Here is a 24,949-nt window from a genome sequence, read left to right as displayed (position 1 = left end):
GCATACTGCCCCTTCTGGGGCTTGGCCCCGAATTGCTGCTTGCAGCTATATTTTACTTTGATATAAATTTTTCAATATAATTTGAACTTACCTTTGTTGGCTGTCTGTTCTTTCAAACTCTCACCACTGCTCCTTAAGAACCTAGAGGTACTGGTCCACGTTTCCTCTTGTTTAACTCACCTGGGTGTCCATTCAGCCGCGGTGTCCTGGTGACCTGAAGGAGGCGTTACAGTTTTGGCGAGCCAGCCAGGAGCAGTGAGTAGAGAGATATCTTAATAATAGAACAGATAAATTTAAAGAGACATTACACTGTAAGAATGGAAGTCATTGAGCAAGAGAATGTTAAGGTTCCAAACTCACTCATTGTGAGTGGTATTACACATACCGAGAGAGATAATGATCTGACTGAGCATCTCAGCAGATATGGATGCATTGGCAGGATTGTTCGCATTGACAACCCTGAGTCCCCATATCACAAAAATGTGATAATTGAGTATGAGAGTGGGAGTGCACTGAAGAGCTTAGAGCCTCAGCTGCCATTCATTTTCGAAAGCCCACATCAGCCCAATCTCAAGTATGAGATTAAAGCTTTGTCCAGTATCTATGTGCAAACAGTCACTAGTAGCGCCACCAAGGGCTATATGGAGGAATTGAAGCGCATTGCAAAGCTGAGTGGTAAATCTTTTGAGGAACTCTTAAATGAGGAGCTTTCAAAATGCAGAGAACCTGTATCTCAAAATGAAGATGAATCTGGGAGAACTGTTCAACCACCTACTATTGCGAATGCCATGCCTGAGATTCAAACGGATTTTCCCAGGGTCAGTCCAGCTCAAGGGAACCGTGAAACACTCACTGATGCTGCATTTGTTCCATTAACCAGAATGTCTATTCCTAATGTGAATCCCCCAGAAGTACAGCGTGTTGTAGTTGAGCATATTGTGAAGAGTGAAGATGCTGCTTCTCACATGCATGCTCCTCTCAAGCTAAAGTTCTTTTCTGGAAGGTTCCCTCGTCCAGGGAATGAGGTGGATTATGATACATGGCACAACAGCGTTGAGCTCATGCTATAAGATCCTGCTGTTTCTGATGTAGTCAGATCTCGAAAAATTCTTGACAGCCTTTTGCCTCCAGCGGCTGACATTGTGCGGACACTGGGTTCACATGCTACACCCAGAGCATATCTTGATCTATTAGATTAAGCTTTTGGAACTGTGGAAGATGGTGATGAGTTGTTTGCTAAATTCTTGAACACTCTGCAGGACGCTGGAGAGAGACCATCCCAGTTCTTACAACGTCTGCAAGTAGCTTTGACGCTGGCCATAAGAAGAGGTGGTGTGTCCTCTAGTGAGGCTGATCGACACTTGCTGAGACAGTTCTGTAGGGGTTGTTGGGACAATGCCCTCATTTCAGAGTTTCAGCTTGAACAACAGAAAACTGATCCCCCTCCTTTCTCAGAACTTTTTCTGCTGTTGCGCACGGCTGAAGACAAACAAAGCACAAAAGAGTTCCGTATGTGAAAGCATCTTGGTACATCCAAGCAGCGCACATCATCTTACTCCTTGTATGCTTCCTCGGATGAGGTGGTGTCAGCTCAAACTTCTGTTTCTGACTTGAAGAAGCAAATTTCAGTGCTTCAGGGACAGGTTGAGAGCTTAAAGAAGGCCAAAGAGCAAACCAAGGATTCTCATTAGAGTATAGTTCGTGATTTGCAAAAACAAGTAGCAGAGTTGCAAAGTCAGATTGTTGCTGTTAAGCCAACCAAGTCTGCAAATGTTAAACATGCTGCAAAGATGACCAAATCACAGTCTGTGCAAACAAACCTGAGTGAAGTTTCCCACAGCTTTTCTTCTAAACAGACAAAACCTAAACCATGGTACTGCTTCCGCTGTGGCGAGGATGGCCACATTGTCTCTACTTGTGATAATGCTGCAAATCCTGCTCTGGTAGCATCCAAAAGGAAGCTTCTAAAAGAAAGACAGGCTATCTGGGAGACTACTCGGGGGTCATACCGTCCTGCCCCTTTAAACTAGAATCAGCTCCAGTTGTGGGACAAACGGGGGCTGAGAAACGTATCAGGGGTCCCGATGATTATAAAAGCAGAAGCTGCAATTGGCACGTTTGCACTAGAAACAAGCCATTTGTTCTGCCCAAAGGATTAGTTGGGGCAAAATGCACCGCTGAAGTCATTATTGCAGGACAAAATTGCAATTGTCTTCTCGATACAGGCTCACAGGTGACCACTGTTTCGCAGCCATATTATGAGAAGAATCTGTCCCACTTGGAAATTAAACCTCTTGAACATCTTCTTGAGGTGGAAGCAGCAAATGGTCAGCTCGTACCTTACCTTGGGTATATTGAAATTGATGTTGTGTTCCCCAAGGATTTCCTTGGAGCAGAGATCAAAATTTCTACTCTTGCTTTGGTCACTGCTGATATCAGTGGTAGTGCGCAGTCTTCTGTACTTATAGGCACAAACACTCTTGACTTAGCCTATGAGAGTCATTCTGAGTCAGAAATTCTGTCATCTTGTCAGACCTTACCTTATGGGTTCAGAGCCATTCTGAATGTACTTGGACACAGATTAAAGCAAAAATCCAATAGCATTATTGGGTCTGTGCGAATTCTGGGTACAAAGCCTGAAGTTGTTCCTGCTGGACGAACTCTTGTTCTTGAAGGCTCAATCAGTACACAGGGGCCGTCTTCTGATAAATGGGTCATAATGGAATCTCCTACTGAGTTTTTTTTGCCAGAAGGTCTTTTGTGTGCCTCTTGTCTTGTCACACTTCCTTCTAAGACGGCACGAAAAATCCCAGTGATCCTGAAAAATGAAACGGAGCATGACATTTTAGTTCCTGCAAAAAGTGTCATTGCTGAATTGCTGAACATTCTCTGAAAAGTGTGATCACTAAAGAAGCAGTTATGGAGAGTAGCAATCATATGAAAGCTGTCCAGCCTTTCACTATTGATTTCGGTGACTCACCAATACCTGAGGAGTGGAAGGACAGGATTTCACAAAAACTATGGTCAATGCCAGAAGTTTTTGCCCTTCATGATCTTGACTTTGACAGAACGGATAAGGTGAAGCATCATAAAAGGCTACATGATGAAACCCCGTTCAAACATAGGGCTCGACCAATACACCCTGAGGATTATGATGCAGTTCGCAAGCATCTGCAGGAGTTACTAGATGCTGGTGTCATTCAGGAATCATAGTCCTCTTTTTCCTCACCCATCATAGTCGTTCGCAAGAAAAATGGGGATGTCCGACTTTGCATCAATTACCGTAAACTCAATCTGCAAACCATCAAAGATGCTTATGCTTTGCCAAACTTGGAGGAGACTTTTTCTGCTCTCACTGGTTCTCGTTGGTTTTCTGTTCTTGATCTCAAGTCTGGTTACTACCAGATTGAGGTAGAGGAGTCAGATAAGCATAAGACCGCTTTTGTCTGCCCTCTCGGATTTTGGGAGTTCAACAGAATGCCACAGGGGGTCACAAATGCTCCCAGTACTTTTCAAAGACTCATGGAGAGGTGCATGAGTGATATCCATCTGAAAGAGGTTGTTGTTTTTATCAACGATTTGATTGTGTTTTCGGACACGTTGGAAGAACACGAGCACAGGTTGTTGAGGGTGTTGCAACGACTGAAAGAGTATGGTTTAAAGCTCTCTCCAGAAAAATGTAAATTTTTCCAAGCTTCTGTGAAGTACCTGGGACACATTGTGTCTAGCAATGGTGTGGAGACAGATCCTGAAAAAGTTGAGGTGCTGAAATCTTGGCCAGTCCCAAAGAACCTGAAAGAACTACATTCGTTCTTGGGGTTCTCGGGGTACTACAGGAGGTTTATCCGAGATTATGCCAAGATCGTGAAGCCTTTGAATGATTTGACATCTGGGTACCGCCACTCCGAAAGGGCTGTAAAGACAAAGAAAGGAAAGATTACCATAACCCCAAAGAGCCCTTTGGAAGCCGTTGGTCTGTGAGTTGTCAGCAGGCATTTGAGGCTATCATTGAAGCACTTACTACTGCTCCAGTGCTTGGTTTCGCTGATCCGAAACTTCCATATGTCCTCCACACAGACGCAAGCCCTGTAGGGTTAGGAGCGGCCTTATATCAAGAGCAGGATGGCAAATTGAAAGTAATTGCTTATGCCAGTCGAGGTCTTTCTCGGAGTGAGGCCCATTACACTCTAAAAACTGCTGGGTTAAATATGGACAAAACCAGGGTTTGGGTTGTTTTTACCCAGCCATTTTTTTCAACCAATTTTGGATTTATTTTTTTAGCCAGCAATATATTAATATAGTAAAAGGCATGTTTTTGCTCACCCCCAAATAGGGGCAAATTTGTGGGGTATTTTGAGCTGAAACTTGACCATACCAGAAACTTAAATTACATCATGTGAAAGAGGGCATAATAGGTGCCCTTTAACCCAACCTGCTGGGTTTGTCCATATTTTACCCAGCTTGGGTTTTTTAACCCAGCATTTTTTAGAGTGTACCCAGCTCACAAACTGGAGTTCTTGGCCCTTAAGTGGGCGGTCACTGAGAAGTTCAATGATTATCTGTACGGTAACCAGTTCACCGTTGTTACCGACAGTAATCCTTTGACATACATATTGACCTCAGCGAAGCTGGATTCTACGAGCTACAGATGGCTCTCAGTTCTTTCAACTTTTTCTTTTAAACTACAGTACAGAGCTGGGAAACAGAATCTGGATGCTGATAGTCTGTCCAGACTTCCTCAGGGTGGATGGAGAAATGATGTCACATCTCAGAAGGAGCAAGAGCGAATCCGTCAATTCACCTTGAATCACCTGCTTGATGATGTTAGCACTGTTCCTGCTGAGGTTATTCTGGCTATATGTGGCAAGCACATTGTCCATCACAGTTCAGTTGATTGTGGTGATCCTCCTTTGCTGTGGTAGAATCCTTTGCCATGCATGTTGATGCAATTCCATGCAGTTTTGATCAGAATGAGGGTTGTGATAATTTTCCTGAAGTCCCAACTATTGGAAAGAATGATTTGATGGAAAAGCAAAGATCTGACCCCATCTCCGTGAGGTAATTCACCAATTAGAGACTGGGGAAACAATTCCTCCTCCTGTAAGGAAAGAACTTCCTACCCTTCCATTGCTGATGAGGGAGTTAAAGAAGTTGGAGTTGCGCAACGGAATCCTCTATCGGAGAAGACAGGAGGGAGAGCATATCCAATATAAGTTGGTTCTTCCTGAATCTTTGCGTAGTATGGTTCTTACCTGTTTACACGATGAGATGGGACATTTGGGCATAGAGCGCACACTGGATCTAGCAAGGTCAAGGTTCTATTGGCCTAGAATGGTTGCGGATGTGGAGAGAAAAATCAGAACATGCCCCAGATGTGTGTGTCATAAGTCTTTATCTGAGAAAGCTGCTCCTTTGGTCAATATCCAAGTGACTCGTCCTCTTGAACTGGTGTGCATGGACTTTTTGTCTATTGAGCTAGATTCCAGGAATACCAAGGATGTGCTAGTTATCACTGATTTCTTTACCAAGTATGCGGTTGCTGTTCCTACTTCCAATCAGAAGTCGCGTACTGTGGCTAAAGCTCTTTGGGAGAATTTCATAGTTCCTTATGGGATCCCCGAAAAGTTACATAGCGACCAGGGAGCTGACTTTGAATCAAAAACTATTAAAGAGCTTTGTCAACTGATGGGAATCCACAAGATCAGAACAACCCCTTACCACCCCAGGGGGAATCCAGTTGAACGATTCAATCGTACTCTCCTAAGTATGCTTGGTACGCTTAAAGAGTGTGATAAGGTGCATTGGAGTAGTTTTGTGAAGCCCCTCGTACACGCGTATGTACCAAACATGATTCTACTGGGTATACCCCATATGAATTAATGTTTGGGAGGCAGCTGCGCTTGCCTATAGACTTGGCTTTTGATGTTCCTCAGAACAGAGAGCAGTTTAAGACGCATTCACAGTATGTGCGTGATTTGAAGTCTAGGTTGCAAGGAACTTATGACTTAAAAATGAGAAATGCTGCTAAAGTTGGAGAGAGGAACAAAGCTCGTTTTGACAAGCATGTTCTTGAATGTACTCTGGATATCGGAGATAGGGTTCTAGTTAGGAATGTACGCCTAAGGGGTAAACATAAACTGGCTGACAAGTGGGAATCACTTGTATATGTTGTTGTGAACAGGGCAGGTGATCTTCCTGTATACACTGTTAAGCCAGAAGGTAAAGATGGTCCTTCGAGAACTCTTCATAGAGATCTTTTACTACCTTGTGAATTGTTGCAGTTACCTGAAGAGGTAGTTGATTTGTCCAGGACCCGGAAACGTCCGCCAACTCGTAGAAATCCGAGTAATGAGGTACAAGAGCAGCCAAAATCTGACTCTGATGATGATAGCTGTTTAGAACTGCCGTACCGAGATCCTGTAAACTGCACAAATACCAGATTCATTGAGGTTTATGAAACTGAAAAAGGGTCACAGAATGATGTTCCCTCAATCTCTGTAGTTCAGGACTCTGTTGATAACATTCCAACTGTGGACTTGCCTCTCTGTTTACCTGGTTTAATCCTTTGGTTTCAATAGTACAGTCCTTATTCCAGAGTCTTAGTACAGCTGTGACTGACTCTATTATGGAAAGCAGTTTTACCAATTCATCTGAACCTGTGGTAACACAACCTGTTAGTTGCATGCACAGGGACGTGCATAGAGTTAACAGGGGAGGGTGTAACCCAGAGTGATTACAAATAGAAATAAGATTAAGGGGGAAAAAATAAGACATAGGGGTTACTAAAAAGAAAACAGAAAAGTAAATGAATAACTAAATGCATAAATGCAAAGTTAAAAGTTTTCATATATGGAAAAAAGTGTTTTCTTTTTCTTGTTATTTTGTTATTTTGAGAATGTAAGAATTGTACATAGTTTAATGTTATGTTGCCTTTAAGAGAATGTGAGGTGGAGTTCACTCTCGACCTATCAGGAGAGACAACGTGAAGGAAGGGGATGACGTCACCAGTGCGCGAGAGGAAGAGAGAGAGGAGCTGGAAACAGAAAGATCGGCAGAGATCATTCTAACTGAAAATATTAGTAATTGCAAACGAAAACCAGACAAAATGTCTAGAAAGACATAGATTTTTCTTTGAACTGAACTTTATTTTGTTTCTTGAGTGATTTTGAGTCATTTTTGAGTGTTTTTTCAACGTGAACACGGCGATGACGCAGTTTGAGCTCTTCACCACAAGGAATATGGCGAGCCTCCCAGTGAATCTTGATTACGATGAAATCGTCGAGCAATTTCAGTAGATTCTCTGCTAGTTTTCCCTGGACGGAGGAAAACAAACTGTGAGTGAACAGACGTCGAACTCTCTTTTCTTCTTGTATGTGCAATTCTGTTCAATACGACAGAAGAAGCCCTGGATCATTACATCTAAAGTCTCAATCGGGTATGGACAATTGGTTTTCTTTTTGAATTCAGAGACTGGTATTTGAAAATACATTACTGAATTTATTGGTGTTTGAACTGTTTACACATTAACAGTTGTATTGTTTTTCTATTATTTGTTTCATTATTCTATACCTGTATTTTCATTTGAAGAAAAGGTTTATTGGGTGAAATATTTGAATGTAAGTTTTATTTATTTATTTATTTATTTTTGCTGAATTGTCTATTTGAATATCACATTCAAATTGAAAGTACAGAGTATTTAACCCATTGAGATAGACCAGTGTAGGGTTCAGTTCAAGAACCTAAAACCTAAAACGGTTCAAATAAATAATTAGAACATTAAAAGATAAATAGGAAAAATAAAATTTAAATTAGTAATACTAAATATACTAAACTAATACTAAATATACACTGTTAGCCCGGATAAGTTGAATTTACTTAAAAAATTTGAGGAAACTGGTTGCCCTAAAAAAATTAAGTTCATTTAACTTAAAATGTTTTGTAATATTAATTACTTTGTAGTTATTACAACTAGTATATTTAAGTTCAATGTACTAAGCAAGTTAACTTGCCACCAATCAAAATTCATCCATGCCTCCCATCATGCATTGCTGCATGAATAAATTATGAGCTGAATTGTCTTAATTTTCTTTATTCTCACTATTTAAATTTTGCTGTTTTTCTGTGACTTTTTAGTAGCTTGTTTTCAAATGTTCAGAGTTGATCTGTTTATCAGAACATGTTGCTTGTCACCGTCGTTGAGATTCACAGGCTGATTCTTGATGTCTGTGTGTGCCTAAAATATATATATATATATATATTTTTTTTTTTTTGTGATAAGGACAACTTAAAAAAAAAAAAAAAAATGGTTTGTAGAAGTTGATCCTCCGCTGTAGGATCACAGTGCTGCTGTAATCAATAATGTAAATCTAACTCAGAGATTGGGCTCTAAATGAGTTCAGTGATTCAGATCGAATAATGATTATGTGAAAACATAACCAACACCACCTGATCATCTTTTAACTTTGCTTGTCTGGTTGGTTTTAATGCAGTTAAAACTGCCCAAACAAAATGTAATATTAAAAAGTCAAGGGTCAAGAGCTCAACTAAAACAAACCCTGACCCTCGATGATGGTAACTTAAAAATTGTGATTTTCTCCTTTGGTGAAAAACTATAAAAAGGTAAATGGAAAAAAAATGTCTGTAGAACAGCCAAAACAAATGTTCCAACTGCTCATCAACAGCTCCTTGAATTCACACACACCATGACAAAATGGCATCATTACCTGCCGCAAACCAGTGTGTAGGAGGCGTGGCCAGGAGAAAAACTTCATAATTTTAAGTGCATTTAACTTACATTTATTAACACATTCAAATACACCCACAAATTAGTAGAATATACTTATATTTTATAAGTAATGCAACCAAACTTAAATATTTTAAGTATATTGTAATTATATTTTTAAGTAAATATAAAATCCGGGCTAAAAGTGTACTAAAAATATGCTAAACTAGAATTAATATACTACAAGTCTTGATTTCAAAAAGATTTAAAAGGGCTAAGTTCTAAAAGAAAAAGAGATTAAAGAAGGATAACTAACAGATCATTCTAATAAGGAAACAAACCCAGAGCCCAGTTTATTTGTTTTTCTTGAATTTATTGTCAATTAGTAATTTCATTATTTTGTTGATCATCAATCTTTTTCATTGTTTCTGCTCTTACCTGGAAGAGAAACAATTTGTTAATTTATTTCATTTAACATTTACTTTGATATACATTTTTCAATATAATTTGAACTTACCATTGTTGGCTGTCTGTTCTTTCAAACTCTCACCACTGCTCCTTAAGAACCTAGAGGTACTGGTCCACGTTTCCTCTCGTTTAACTCACCTGGGTATCCATTCAGCCGCGGTGTCCTGGTGACCTGAAGGAGGCGTTACAATTAGAAGAGAACTGATTCCGAAGTTTATCAGAATAATTCCTCTTTGCCACTCTGATCTCCTTTTCCAGTGTGTATTTGGCCTGTTTGTACAAGACTCTGTCCCCTTTTCTGCGAGCATCTTCTTTGGCCTGACTGTCATCTGAACAAGTAAGTAACATGTCTGCCACTTTTGTTCTGACCAACTGAGGGGAAAAGCATTAGGCCTACAATATATCTCGCTAACAATGATTAATTCTAATGATCGCTTAGCCTGGATAATGCCAAACCATGCAAATTATTATTATTTTTATATTTTGTTCTCCAATTGTTAATGTTAACAACATCAGCATTGCACAACTATGTGTATTTAGAGTGTTTTAGTGTTACCTGTACATTTCAGTTTCTGTAGCCACTCCACATTCCGAAGTCTTTTGTTTTTGACTATGCGTGAATTTCCAGTTGTCACTGATGATTGTCATTTTGACCTTCCTGGATTACAATCTGCCATCGAAATGATAAGTTTAATTATTTCAGCTCGCTGTGAGAAAAAGCAATAAATTATCTGCTACCAGCAGCATCCTCACATGATACAGCCTACTAGCTGGGACTCCTTCTTTATGTAAACAGATGTGACGTAACAACACAAAAACGAACGGCTGATTGCTAGAATTTCCTGCAGAAACCCAACAGTCCCACTCGAATTAGAAAACAATATTATAAGCTTACCATTGTGAATTGAGCTAAGGTAAGGAGATAGTTTTGAACACTGGCTGGTTATGTACTTTCTCAAAAATTTATTTTGGATCATTTTTAACCAAAAAAAGTTTAAAGTTTTTAAAAACTGCTCACCGCCCGTAACCAATCAGAGTTGCTGACAATACCCATTTGATGATGCTCCCTCTCTCACTAGAGGTTTGCAGGTGAAGTGAGGAACTGAATATTACACAACAATGGATTGTGAAAAAAGGGACGGATGAATTCAGTGTCTGATGAAATACTGCAATACAACATTCTGATGTGTTATTAAAAAAAAAAAAAAAAAAAAAAAAGATCTCCAGAACATGCCCCCCAGGTAATTGCATGTGCCGACAACTTTATTATTTCACAAGTTCTCAAAAATAGTTGGGATAATATTTCAACAACAACACATCAGAATATGTTGTAATGCATGATTTCATCAGAGAATGAGTTTATCTAATCCTGTGTGCTTGTTCTTTTGAGAACCTTTAAAATAATAAAGTAATGAGACATCCAGTATGGTCTGTCGGCACATATAGTTGCCTGTGGGGGCGTGTTCTTGGGATTATATTTCATTAATAACACATCAGAATATGTTTTTCTGCATGATTTTGTCAGACACTGAATTTCTCTATCGCTCTATGTGCTTGTTTTTTGAGAACCTTTGAAATAATAAAGTAATGACACCTCCAGTATGGTCTGTTGGCACATACAGTTGTAACACATAAGGGACCTTATGACAAAATGATTGACTGTGACCTCTGACCCTGCCAATAAGAACATCAAACAGGTTCTCCCCACTCAGTGATGCACTCAGTGAGAATCCTGTTGAAAGTGCCCTAGTTATTGGCAATTATATTACACAGAATGTGAAAATAGAGACACCAGTCACCATAGTCACATGTTTGCCAGGAGCGAGAGCAGCATCAAAGCAAATTAAAAAGTCCTGGCCAATGATAATCGTAAATACTCTCAAAATTATAATTCATGTCGGCACTAATGATGTTCTACTTCGCCAGTTGGAGATCACTAAAATTAACATTAAATAGGTGCGTGAACTCGCAAGTACAATGTCAGAAACAGTAATTTGCTCTGGCCCTCTTCCTGTTCATCGGAGTGATGAGATAGTTAGCAAATTATCTTCACTCAATGGCTGGCTTTCTAAGTGGTGTCTGAGTTAGTACTAGCTGCAAATAAAGTCATTCACGAGTTCACACTTACAAATAATCAGATAGTAAAATAGTATGTGTAGTAGTTTGGCGTGCTGTCCGAGGAGAGGGCTCCGAGCTCTGTATTTTGGCCTGAACCCAGAGTACCCCCCCCCCCGATCGATCGTGTCTTATATATATGCCTTCACTCATGCTGATTGGGTAGATATGTTGATTACTGATTGCTGACAGCTGGCCGAAATGACGTGATGATTAGTCAGATTATTTGAACGTTGCTCCTCCCGAATTTTGTTAATAAAACATCATTTGTTGTTGGCGATTTTAATATCCATGTATATCCAGGCATTTACAGACATTCTAAACTCTATTGGAGTTAGACAACACGTGTCAGGACCTACTCATTGTTGTAATCATACTTTAGATCTTAAATTGTCACATGGAATTGATATTGATGCCATTGAAATTCTGCAGTGGAGTGACGATATCTCAGATCATTATTTAGTCTAGTGTACACTACATTTAGTCAAGGCTGCTAAACTGCCTCCCTGCCACAAATATGGTAGAACCATCACTTCTACCACTAAAGATCACTTTATAAATCTCACTTACTTTCATGTATTTCGGGAGAAGTGGATGAATTCACATGTTGTAAATCCGACAGATCCGATTCTCTGTGCGGCGCAAACTAACATGGCAGCGCCCATCGCGCATGCAGCTCAACTAACGCGATCGTAATAAAGGTGTTTAAAAGAGCAAAACACATCCACTTGCACATATTTGACAATTGGAATATCAGATATTTCATGCTATAGTTAACAAATTCGTGAATATTTTGAATAAAAAAGGAAAAATTTAATAAAAGCAGATCATCAGTCATACAGCGCTGTGGTGTGTTTACGTGACAAGCAATGACATGTCACCATGGAAACAATAAAGTGATATGTTCTAAATAACGGTCACCTTAAAAAACTCAAGCTGGGGGCTCAGCCAGAATATTTTAAACTTATGTGCGAAAGGGTTAATTGATAATTTAGTGAGAAATCATTAACAGTGTCTTCACATAGATGAATATCATTAATTATTAATAATGACATATAGTTAAAGGTAAATTGAGCAAATTTGTTATTTCAGAAGTGTGTATCAAACTGGTAGCCCTTCGCATTAATCGGTACCCAAGAAGTAGTTTCAAAAAGGTTGGTGACCCCTGACACAGATAAATGCCAACACCTCTGTTGGAGTTTGTTGGATCAGGATGCAGCCTGAGACGCAGCTAGTGTGATACGCATGCGATACCCCTGTAGTTTGTCTTCACTCGACTGAACATGTTAAACTGTGTTTTTTGTCTTATTGGAATGTCTGAGCAGTGTGGTATGGTTTTCCAACAATCTCTGACATAATCTGACGTGGTCACGAACTGTTGCCATGATGATGAGGCAAGTCCCTTGCAAATATTGCAGTTTGATCGTGCCGGTGCATTACGCACACACAACAAAGCACTGCAAATGTGACATTGCAGCTTGTTCATTATTAAAATAAAACAGTTGAACAAACATATGTGACCAGTCACGAAAAGTAGGGACACAAGTCGGTTCTGGGGCATTTTGAGTTATTCACAGATTCTGAAAGTGTAGTCTCAAAGCTTTCCAACGATGTGTGACACATGGAAATCTGATAATATTTGGAGAAGTTGTGGCCATTTGAAGGTAGTCACTCAAGAAAGCTCTATAGGGAGAAAAACGCCTCTAAAGTTGCAGTTCTCGCCTGTTCTCACCTGCTGGGAGTGACAATAGGGCTCATTTACATCTCATTTAGATAAGCCATACCCCCTGTAAAGCTGCATGGACCGCATACTATTAATAATAAAGGTTAATGTGCATTGTAAATGTCAGTAATTTATCTTTTTGACTTTTATAAAAATGATTTAGAGGCTGAAATATGTGACTTTTTTGTCAAAACTTTATTTGAACTTGTGCATTGTAGATAACATGTTGCAAGACACTCCTTTAAAATCTGCCCATCATTTTTAATGTTATTATTTTAATGTTTATGTAAAGAAAAAGTACATATTGATGCTAATTTTATTTTTTATTTGCTGGTTTTCTACATAAAACTTGGTGAATTGAGTTTTTGAACAGGATTCTGTGATAACCGTGATCATTTTGGTCACTATAATCATGAAATGAAATGTTCTCACCTGAGAAGCCTGTTAAAGAAGAATAGGCAATCCAGGAAATAACTGGACTAACAGAGGCCAGAGATCGCTAACTATGCCTATTCAAAACACTTTTCAAGACAATAAATACAGGATTGAGACGATGAATGCATGTATTGACTGAATTTGCGTCTGAATAGCGCTGGCTCCATGGGCGTGGCCGCATTAGCGGATAATGAGCTGAATCACAGACTTCTGACATGGCTCTCTTTTCATACAGATTACATAAACACAGAAGGTTTGTTTTCGATTTGACTTACACGTTTTAAAATGTGACATTTCAACGTTTTTTCAGACATAAGTATAATTTTTTTATGATTAGTATTCACTAAGTTACAGTTCATTTTCTGAGAACTATCAGATTGGACTTCGTTCAGAGGGAGATGAGAGATCACGCATCATGTTAGTTTTCTTTATTTTTCAAAAAGCACAACATTTTGTTTTTACTCTGAGTGTACACAAATAAAAGAAGACATTCTATAGTTTCAATTGATATATTACTTATGTCTCTATGACAAAAAATGACGGAGTATTTTAAGTCTGTTTTGCTGCAATGTGAAAAAAATCCTGCAAAATGCGCCGGCGCGTTACCCGACTCCAGAGAGGTAATGTCTTATTATGCCGCTTTCATCGTCGCTCAGATCGTCTTCAGAATCAGTGAGCGCTTGTTCATAAGCATCCGGCTTGTCGAAGAAGTACTTCAAAACATTTTCGGTGTAACGGCCACGGTTCTTCATTGAATTTTGATATCAGCTAGAGCCGGCCAGAGCGCTGCGTAGTAAGTAGCCACGCTTCCCAGTATGGAAATACACACAGACATGACACGCCCCTACTGCGTGCTAGAATCTCCAAAAAAACAAGCCGATTTCAACCTCAAAATGTACGCTTTTAAATATACCAATACTGCTATCTCAAACACGGAAAGGCTTCTTCATAATCTCAACTAACAGATTCTGCAAAAAAACGAAAATCACCAATTTTGAAAAAAAATGCTTCTTTCTCATTTTGCTCAAGAGTTGTGCTGCCGACTTGTGTCCCTGGTTTCCGTGACGGGTCACATATGTCATCATTTCTATTTAGAACCTTCTCACTGTAATTCATAACTGCACGTTTATGATGAACAATGTATTAAAGTGATCGTTTTATTACAAACAGAGTACATTTTATTTAAAAAATAACATGGTAACACTACAATAAGGTTTATAAAGGTGTTAGTTAATGACTAACAAATAATTTTCAAATGTATTTTATTCATTTTTGAGCATAACTGCATAAATAAGAATGGTGAATTCAATGCAATATCTGCTAAATAGTGTTTACATGGAAGATAGGGGTGGGGTGAACAGTAGGTCATTCTCATTTAAAGGGACTTGCATCGAAACAGCTCGCTGTGAACAGAGCTGATTCTGACAAGGTAAAAAAAGGTGTCACAACCATTTAGAAATGTTTAATTATGTTATAGACTTTTCATGAAGACCCTAAAGAATCATACTAACTTGTCCTATAAAGAGTAAAAAGTGGGGAGTCACGTGACGTGCTCATGAATCTAGTCGCACCTGAGTAGAGCTCCATACGTTTGGCCCCTTTTTGCTGATTTTTTTCATTTTATTTTAAGTTTACTTCATTAATAATACTATTCCTGATGGCTTACAATCGGAAACAGCAGGAGATGTCTCCGTCGGCTTCTCCGATTAAGAAGAAACCCAAGCCACCGACCACGGGTGATATGGTGGATAAGATGGCAAACACTGTTGCGCACTTTGAGGACATTCTAAGAACCGAGTTGACGGCGATGCGGAACGAATTCGCCTCTCATATGTCAGTTGTTCAGTCTCTATGCTCCAAACTGGATCTTTTTACAGGGGAGATGAGAGAACAAAAGAAAGTTGTCGCAGATCACGATAGGCGAGTAGCCGCGCTCGAGCAACAGGTCGTGGACTTACAGGATCGCAATAGGCGCAGTAATCTGCGTCTGTTTGGATTGCCCGAAGGGTCTGAGAAGGACGACCCTATGGGCTTTTTGAAAAGATCGCTACCGACGTGGCTCCCGTCTCTGGCGGGCAAAGAGATTGAAGTGGAACGAGCGCATCGCGTGTACACAAGGTTCTCCTCAGATCGTGCTAAACCACGGGTTTTGATCTTTAGAGCTGAAACATGACAAACCAGGGCCCAGATCAGGACGCAGACAAACTGGCTAAACCGACCGTCTGCTAGCCGCCTCACGTCACAGAACTCAGATAATTCACAGCACATAGAAACTCTTTCACCTAGATATTATCACATAGAGACTGTGTCTGTACCTCGAACTAGTAAATACAAAAAACTTCCGAAACCTTTTAAGGGTAAAAATTTAATTGATGTTCAAAAAATGAAAATCACAGATAAATCAGATAAACAAATGATAAAGCTTGGGTTACTGAATATTAGATCTATTTCTTCAAAAGCACTTATTGTAAATGAAATTATCACAGACAATAAACTAGACTTGCTGTGTTTGACAGAAACCTGGCTAAAACCAGACGATTACATTACTTTAAATGAATCTAGTCCTCAAGGTTATGATTATCGACACAATCCTCGACAGAAAGGCAAAGGGGAGGTGTTGCTGTAATTTATAGTAATATATTCAGAATCATTCAAAAGAATTTCAAGTATAACTCCTTTGAAGTGATGGTGCTTTATGTAACATTATGTAAGTTGACATTTGTGCTGGCTACTGTATACAGGCCACCAGGACACCATACTGACTTTATCAAAGAATTTGCTGATTTTCTATCAGAGTTAGTACTGGCTGCGGATAAAGTCCTTGTTGTTGGTGATTTTAATATCCATGTAGATAATAATAAAGACGCATTTGGATTGGCATTTGCAGACATTTTAAACTCTATTGGAGTTAGACAACACGTGTCAGGACCCACTCATTGTCGTAATCATACCTTAGATCTAATACTGTCGCATGGAATTGATATTGATGCTGTTGAAATTCTACAGCAGAGCGATGATATATCAGATCATTATTTAGTGTCGTGTATAATACAATTAGCCAAGGCTACAAAACCACCACCCAGCCATAAATATTGTAGAACCATCACGTCTACCACTAAAGATTGCTTTATAAATAATCTCCCCGAGCAGTTTCATCGCCTTAGTATACCTGACAACTTAGAAGAACTCGATGCTGCAACAGAAACTATTGGCTCTCTCTTTTCCAGCACATTAGATGCAGTCGCTCCTTTACGTCTAAAGAAGATTAAGGAAACTAATCCAACGCCGTGGTATGATGAGCACACTCGGGCTCTAAAACGAGCTGTTAGAAAAACTGAACGTAGTTGGAAGAAAACAAAACTAGAAGTTTTTCGCCTTTCGTGGAAAGAAAAAATGATTGAGTACAGAACGGCTATAAGAAATGCTAGATCTACTTATTTTTCAAATCTCTTAATAGAAAACAAACATAATCCTAGGTATTTATTTGACACAGTGGCTAAATTAACTAGAAACAGAGATTCAACTGCTGACGTTTCCATAGAGCACAGCAGTAATGACTTTATGAACTTCTTTACTTGCAAGATTGATAATATTAGAGAGAAAATTAAAAACATGCAACCGTCCACAGTTTCGCTTCAGACAGTGCACTGTAGTGTCCCTGAGGTAAAACTAGAATCATTCGCCGCTATAGGAGGGGAAGAATTATCTAAACTTATCAAATCATCAAAATCAACGACATGTATGTTAGACCCAATGCCGACTAAACTACTGAAAGAAATGCTTCCAGAGGTCGTAGGTCCACTTCTTGATATAATTAATTCATCCTTAACACTAGGATACGTGCCAAAAACCTTTAAGCAGGCTATTATTAAACCTCTTATTAAAAAACCTCAACTAGATCAGAGAGATTTAGTAAATTACAGGCCAATCTCGAATCTACCTTTTCTGTCAAAGATACTAGAAAAGGCAGTTTCAACACAACTGTGCTCCTTTTTAGAAAGAAATGGAATCTGTGAGGATTTCCAGTCAGGATTTAGACCATACCATAGTACTGAGACTGCTCTCGTTAGAGTTACAAATGATCTACTCTTATCATCCGATCGTGGCTGTATTTCTCTATTAGTGTTATTAGATCTCAGTGCTGCTTTTGACACTATCGATCACAACATTCTTTTAAAAAGACTTGAAAACTATATTGGCATTAGTGGAATTGCTTTGGCATGGTTCAAATCGTACTTATCTGACCGTTATCAGTCTGTAGTAGTTAATGAAGAGATGTCGTATCGCTCACAAGTTCAATATGGAGTACCACAAGGCTCAGTACTAGGACCGTTGCTTTTCACTCTGTACATGCTGCCCTTAGGAGAGATAATTAGGAAGCATGGTGTTAGTTTTCACTGCTACGCTGATGATACTCAGCTCTATATTTCCTCGCGCCCTGACGAAACCTACAAATTCACAAAACTAACAGAATGCATAGCTGACATTAAAAACTGGATGACAAGAAATTTCTTATTATTAAATTCAGAAAAAACTGATATCCTAATCTTTGGACCAAAAACTTCCTCACGAAAAAACCTTGAATACTCCCTAACACTTGACGGGTGCTCCATTAAACCTTCGTCCTCAGTTAGGAACCTGGGTGTGCTCTTCGATACCAATCTTTCATTTGAAAGTCATGTTTCTAGTATCTGTAAAACCGCCTTCTTCCATCTAAAAAATATATCTAAATTACGACATATGCTCTCAATGACAAATGCGGAACAGTTGGTTCATGCATTCATGACCTCAAGACTAGATTATTGTAACGCTCTACTGGGTGGTTGTTCTGCTCGGCTTTTAAACAGACTACAGTTGGTCCAAAATGCGGCAGCTAGAGTTCTTACTAGAACCAGAAAGTATGACCATATTAGTCCAGTTCTGTCAACATTACATTGGCTCCCTATTAAACATCGTATAGATTTTAAAATCTTGCTACTTACTTATAAAGCTCTAAATGGTTTAGCTCCCCAGTACCTAAGTGAGCTCTTAATGCATTATAGTCCTTCACGTTTATTGCGATCTCAGAATTCAGGCCAGTTGATAATACCCAGAATATCAAAATCAACTGAAGGCGGCAGATCCTTTTCCTATTTAGCACCTAAACTCTGGAACAATCTTCCTAGCATTGTTCGGGAAGCAGACACACTCTGTCAGTTTAAATCTAGACTAAAAACACATCTCTTTGCTCTTGCATACACATAACACATTATCAATACATTAACATTTTTCAAATCCGTTAAAGGATTGTTACGCTGCAATAATTAGGTCGGCCGGAACCGAGAACATTTCCTATAACACTAGATATACCTGTACATCAGAATAAGAATGGCATCTACGCTAATATCTGTCTCTCTGCTTATCCTGAGGTTTGCCGGGTGCTGGATCCAGGCCGTATCCAGATCAGATGGAGAACCTGTGTCTGGACCTGACTACAACGTAGCCCAGGAGACAATGGGCCTACAGATCCAGTTCTGGCTGCATCTATAATTCAGATTTTTAATCCCCGTATCCGCTTACATATATTTATATATAATCTATTTTTAATCTCTATAATAAAAATGTATAATTCAGATTTTGATCTCCATATCCATTTACATATATTATATATATCTTCCAAGGGGTTTTTTCCCTCCTAGGACTTTTTTCCCAGTGTTAGCACGCTGGGTTTTTCTCCTAGGGGGTTTTTTCCACCCCTGGGAGTCAGCCGACATTGGCTTAATGTAGCACCATCTTGTATATGTTACATATTACCACGCTTGTTTGTACAGCTTATTTTTAACCACTTCCCTTTTTTTCTGTGCTTCTAATATGTAAAGCTGCTTTGAAACAATTACCAATTGTAAAAGCGCTATATAAATAAATTTGACTTGACTTGACTTGACTTTAAACTGTTGCGGTACACAGACAGGGAGCTCATTTTGCGGGCCTCCAGTGAAAACATCCGACGGAGCAACGCTGTCTTTCTTTCCAGATTTTTCTCCACTCACCGCAAAAAGAAGAAGTGCAATCGCACCAGTTAGGAAGGAAATGAGAGAGGCAGGCATAGAGAATTTTCTTCTCTATCCTGCAACGCTGAAGGTCACTCTCAATCAAGGTGAACCTAAAATGTTATACTCCTCAGAAGAAGCAAGAGTTTTTCTTAGATCCAATTCATCCACCAACCCTCAGTGAACTTCAGCTGGGCATTTGCTATCTAATCGGAGAAGAGATGCTCTAAATGGTTAGGCGACTGTGTCTTTCACTGTTCACTCTAATGTTCACTTCTGAACTTATAGAAAGTATCGCTTACTGATTATGGTGGTATAATATTTATGTTTTAGTTGTATTCTTTCTCTCATAATTTTTTTATTTATTATTATTATTATTATTATTATTATTTATTTTTTATTTATTTAAACCGCCATCTAGTCGCCATCTCGTGCGACTAGATGGCGGTTTAACCCTAAATTGTTACAGGATGAAAACTTTTGCAGTCAATTCAGAAATAAATTTGCTGAGTTTATTGAAATGAACCAAGGCTCAGTGGATGATCCACGAACACTCTGGAATGCAGTTAAAGGATTTATAAGAAATAACTCAATTTCTTATGCCTCTTTCCTTCAGAAAAACCGACATAAAAAGATAGTTGAACTGGAATCGAGACAATCAACGTTGTTTCTCAGACAATACTCTCAGCAAAATTATGGCGGTTAGGTCCGAACTTAATTCATTACTGAGATCCAGGGCAGAATTCCTGATTCAAAGGTGCAGGCAGAATTACTATTTTCAAGGAAGCAGACCAAGCCACCTTTTAGCTCTAAGAATATGCAACAGTGAAAAGTTTGCTAATATTTCTGCAGTGAAATCTCAATCCGGGCTCATTATGACAGACCCAAAAGACATTAATATTTATTTTCATACTTTTTACTCTAACCTCTATACTTCTTCTGCTGTTGGTGACCCTGACTCTTTTGCAAATTTTCTGTCCAACCTTGATTTACCTAGGCTGTCAGATTCGGATTCGGATTACCTGTCTGAACCGATTACTCTTCAGGAGCTGGAGTCAGCAATCCGATCTATGAACAAGGGGAAATCCCCAGGTTTAGATGGTATTCCAGTCGAGTTGTATACTTCTTTTTGGTCGGATTTAGGCCCCCTTTTGTTAGATATGATAATTTTTCAGTTTCACTCATCTATTAATATAGCTGTTATTTCTCTCTTATTAAAAAAAGATAAAGATCCGACTGTCACAGATCCCTTGTTCTCCGGACTCCAATTCCCATGATCCTCTTGTCTCCTCACCTGCACTCACTTCCCTTGTCAGCTCCTCATCTTCACTCATCACTTATCAGCTACACCTGGACCTTATCATCTGCACTCCCTATTTATATGGACTCACTCCCTTCACTCCTTGTCTGATCTAAATGTTATGTTATCCTGCCTACTCCTGGCCGTCAGCCGCCGCCGCCGAGCCCTCTGCTCCAGCCTCCGCCGCCGAGCCGGTATCTCCAGTCTCAGCCGCCGCTGAGCCAGCCGCTCCAGCCGCCGCCGAGTCTGCATCTTCAGCCTCCGCCGAGCCTGCATCTCCAGTCCCTGCAGAATCTGCAGCCCCAGCCTGCCAAGAGCCCACTTCAGCCCACAAACCCACGCCTTTCATCAAACTCCTGAAGACCCTCCTGAACCTCCCCAAGTATTTTTTTTGGGGGGGGCAAGTACCCGTGGGTTGGGTACATGTGGGTGTCACACATGTGGGTGGGGCTCAAGGACCGCCATGGCTGCCCGCTGCACCTGACCCGCCGTGGCCTGCCAAGGCCCCGGACCCGCCATGGCTCACGGATCCGCCCTGGAGACCTCCACTCCAGTCCACTCCGCTCCCTGCACCGGCATGAGGTCTCCAGGGTGCCCACCCCCCCTCCCCGGTGTTCCATCTACGGCGTGAGGTCACGCCTACCGGGAGGGGGAGGTACTGTCACAGATCCCTTGTTCTCCGGACTCCAATTCCCATGATTCTCTTGTCTCCTCACCTGCACTCACTTCCCTTGTCAGCTCCTCATCTTCACTCATCACTTATCAGCTACACCTGGACCTTATCATCTGCACTCCCTATTTATATGGACTCACTCCCTTCACTCCTTGTCTGATCTAAATGTTATGTTTGATGTGTTTGGTTTGAATCCTTCTTTGTTGATTTAAAATACCTATTATTGTGGAGATCCGTTTACGACTCATCACTGCAGCACCAGCACCGGTAACACCGACTTCCTGTTCTAGTTACCGGCCACTTTCTTTGATAGGGACTGATGTTAAATTATATGCTAAGGTACTATCTCGTCGTCTAGAGAAATTTATGAACAGGCTAGTTCACCATGACCAAACAGGGTTCATTAAATCTCGCTCAGCTTCGGATAACTTACGCAGGTTATACCATATTATTAATTCAACTAATAGTTTGTCCTCCCCTTGTGCAGTATTATCTCTAGATGCAATGAAAGCTTTCGACCAGCTAGAATGGAACTATTTAGAAAGAGCTTTATCAGAATCAGAAAGAGCTTTATTGCCAGGTATGTAGTTTACACATACTAGGAATTTGTTTTAGTGACAGAAGCTCCACAATGCAAAAGAGTGACAGCGACAAGACAAACTGTGTGTGCAAACTGAAATATAAATAAGTGTTTTAAGTAAATAATGTGTAATAGTGTTGTGTGTTCTGTGTTTGTCAAGTGATCATGAGATGGATTGCTTGAGGGAAGAAACTGTTCCTATGTCTGGTCGTTCTGGTGTTCAGGGCTCTGTAGCGTCGATCAGATGGCAACAGTTCAAAGAGGGAGTGTGCTGGATGTGAGGGGTCCAGAGTGATCTTCTTTGCCCTTTTTCTCACTGTGGATAAGTACAGTTCTTGGAGAGTGGGGAGGGTTGTGCCAATGATTCGCTCAGCAGACCGGACTACCCTCTGTAGTCTTCTGAGGTCAGATTTGGTAGCTGTCCTTCAGATAAGCCAGAACCAGTCTTTCAAATGACTTCATGGCCACAGACGTTAGAGCCACAGGTCTGTAGTAATTTAATCCAGTAATTTGGGGTTTCTTTGGGATGGGGATGATGGTGGAGCGTTTGAAGCATGAGGGGACTTCGCACAGCTCCAGTGATCTGTTGAAGATCTGTGTGAAGATGGGGGTTTTCAGACAGGTTTTCAGACAGGTTTTCAGACAGGCTGGTGAAACGCTGTCTGGGCCTGGTGCCTTTCTTCTCTTGTTCTTTCTGAAGACCTGGCACACGTCATCTTCACTGAACTGAATTGCAGGTGTGGGGGAGACGGGGGTGATTTTTCAAACCTGCAGTAAAACGGTCTTGATGTCTATGGATTCCTTGGTCCATGCCGAATCCGAGGATATCGAATTTGTCAACATCGGATGAATCCCGTGTCCTCCATTTTGAATTTTGTCATAAATTGCAATATCTTTTAAACAATTTGACATATCTTCACAAAAAATTGGTACGTATGACCTTTAGAAGGTCCTGAAGGTACCTGAGAAGTTTCAAAACAGCGCCACCTAGTGTTCCACAGATATAAGGATTTTTGCAAACTTACTTATAACTTTTAAAAACATTATCCTAAATTTGTCTGCTTTATGTCATTTTATTCCCTGGCTTATGCCGATTCCGACAATGTATCATTTGTCATTTTCCTTAAATGTACCTGTCTGCCATATTGAAGTAAATGAAAAAAAAATTTTTCGCTACTTCTCCTACAAATTTTGGTCAATTTTGTCCAAAATCAGCTCAGATGATCTTTGGACTGAGCCGCACAGAACTGACTGAACGGATTTTTGATATTCGCTACCATTCCCGAGATATTCGTCTCTGAATGTGACCTTGCTTGTGTTTGTTGTCTTATGCTAGTTAGCTTAGCATGCTAATTGCTTAGCATGCTAGCCAGTTGTCATTCTCTTTAATGTGGCTCTTCAGTTATCAAGTTAACCATGAGCTTCATTAGCATTAAGTTAGCTTAGCATGCTAATATGGTTAACATGCTAAGTAATGCTTTTTTTATGAATTCTTTGTTACAATAAAAGTTCTCTTCCACAGCTTGTTGAATGTGCATCCTCAAGTAGCTCAATGTGTAAAGCCAGGTACTTGAAGAGCCCTGTACCCCAAGATAGTGGGTTCGAATCCCGGGTGAAGTGGTTTTATGAAATAGTGTGTTTTGATTCCTTTACTGCCTCTTGGATTAGAAATAAATGCTTTTTGTTTCATGCCGTGTTCATTTTCATCTAAGCTTAGTACATTCTGAGTTCATTCTCGCCCGTAATTCTGAACCAGCTGTTTCATGTTTGTTCATTTTCTGCTGTTTTTCCTCTTCCTGCTCTGTATTGCGTTTTTATATTGCAGTTTTATAAAAAAAATCTTTATTTTGAGTTCATTTTCACATGAACTAATGAACTTTGGCAGTTGTGTTAACATTCACCTGCACAGTGGTGCAATGAGATGAGAAATGGACATTGGACCCGGAGGTTGTGGGTTAGAATCCCGTGTGGGTTGCCTTTATACAATTGTGTGTAATGAGTCATTTTGATTCCTTTTTTATCCAAATAAGCATTGTACTAATCTTTATTCCTCTTGAATGAGATACATGTGTTTTTAGTTCATTCCGTGTTCATTCTCATCTGAACTTCTATTGATTTTCATTTAATTTCCACCTGTCCTTCTGAACCAGCTGTTTTGCATACTGCCCCTTCTGGGCTTGGCCCCGAATTGCTGCTTGCAGCTATATTTTACTTTGATATAAATTTTTCAATATAATTTGAACTTACCTTTGTTGGCTGTCTGTTCTTTCAAACTCTCACCACTGCTCCTTAAGAACCTAGAGGTACTGGTCCACGTTTCCTCTTGTTTAACTCACCTGGGTGTCCATTCAGCCGCGGTGTCCTGGTGACCTGAAGGAGGCGTTACAGTTTTGGCGAGCCAGCCAGGAGCAGTGAGTAGAGAGATATCTTAATAATAGAACAGATAAATTTAAAGAGACATTACACTGTAAGAATGGAAGTCATTGAGCAAGAGAATGTTAAGGTTCCAAACTCACTCATTGTGAGTGGTATTACACATACCGAGAGAGATAATGATCTGACTGAGCATCTCAGCAGATATGGATGCATTGGCAGGATTGTTCGCATTGACAACCCTGAGTCCCCATATCACAAAAATGTGATAATTGAGTATGAGAGTGGGAGTGCACTGAAGAGCTTAGAGCCTCAGCTGCCATTCATTTTCGAAAGCCACATCAGCCCAATCTCAAGTATGAGATTAAAGCTTTGTCCAGTATCTATGTGCAAACAGTCACTAGTAGCGCCACCAAGGGCTATATGGAGGAATTGAAGCGCATTGCAAAGCTGAGTGGTAAATCTTTTGAGGAACTCTTAAATGAGGAGCTTTCAAAATGCAGAGAACCTGTATCTCAAAATGAAGATGAA

This window comes from Megalobrama amblycephala, linkage group LG22, assembly GCF_018812025.1.
Source record: "Megalobrama amblycephala isolate DHTTF-2021 linkage group LG22, ASM1881202v1, whole genome shotgun sequence".
NCBI lineage: Eukaryota > Metazoa > Chordata > Actinopteri > Cypriniformes > Xenocyprididae > Megalobrama > Megalobrama amblycephala.
This window is presented reverse-complemented; position numbering follows the sequence as displayed.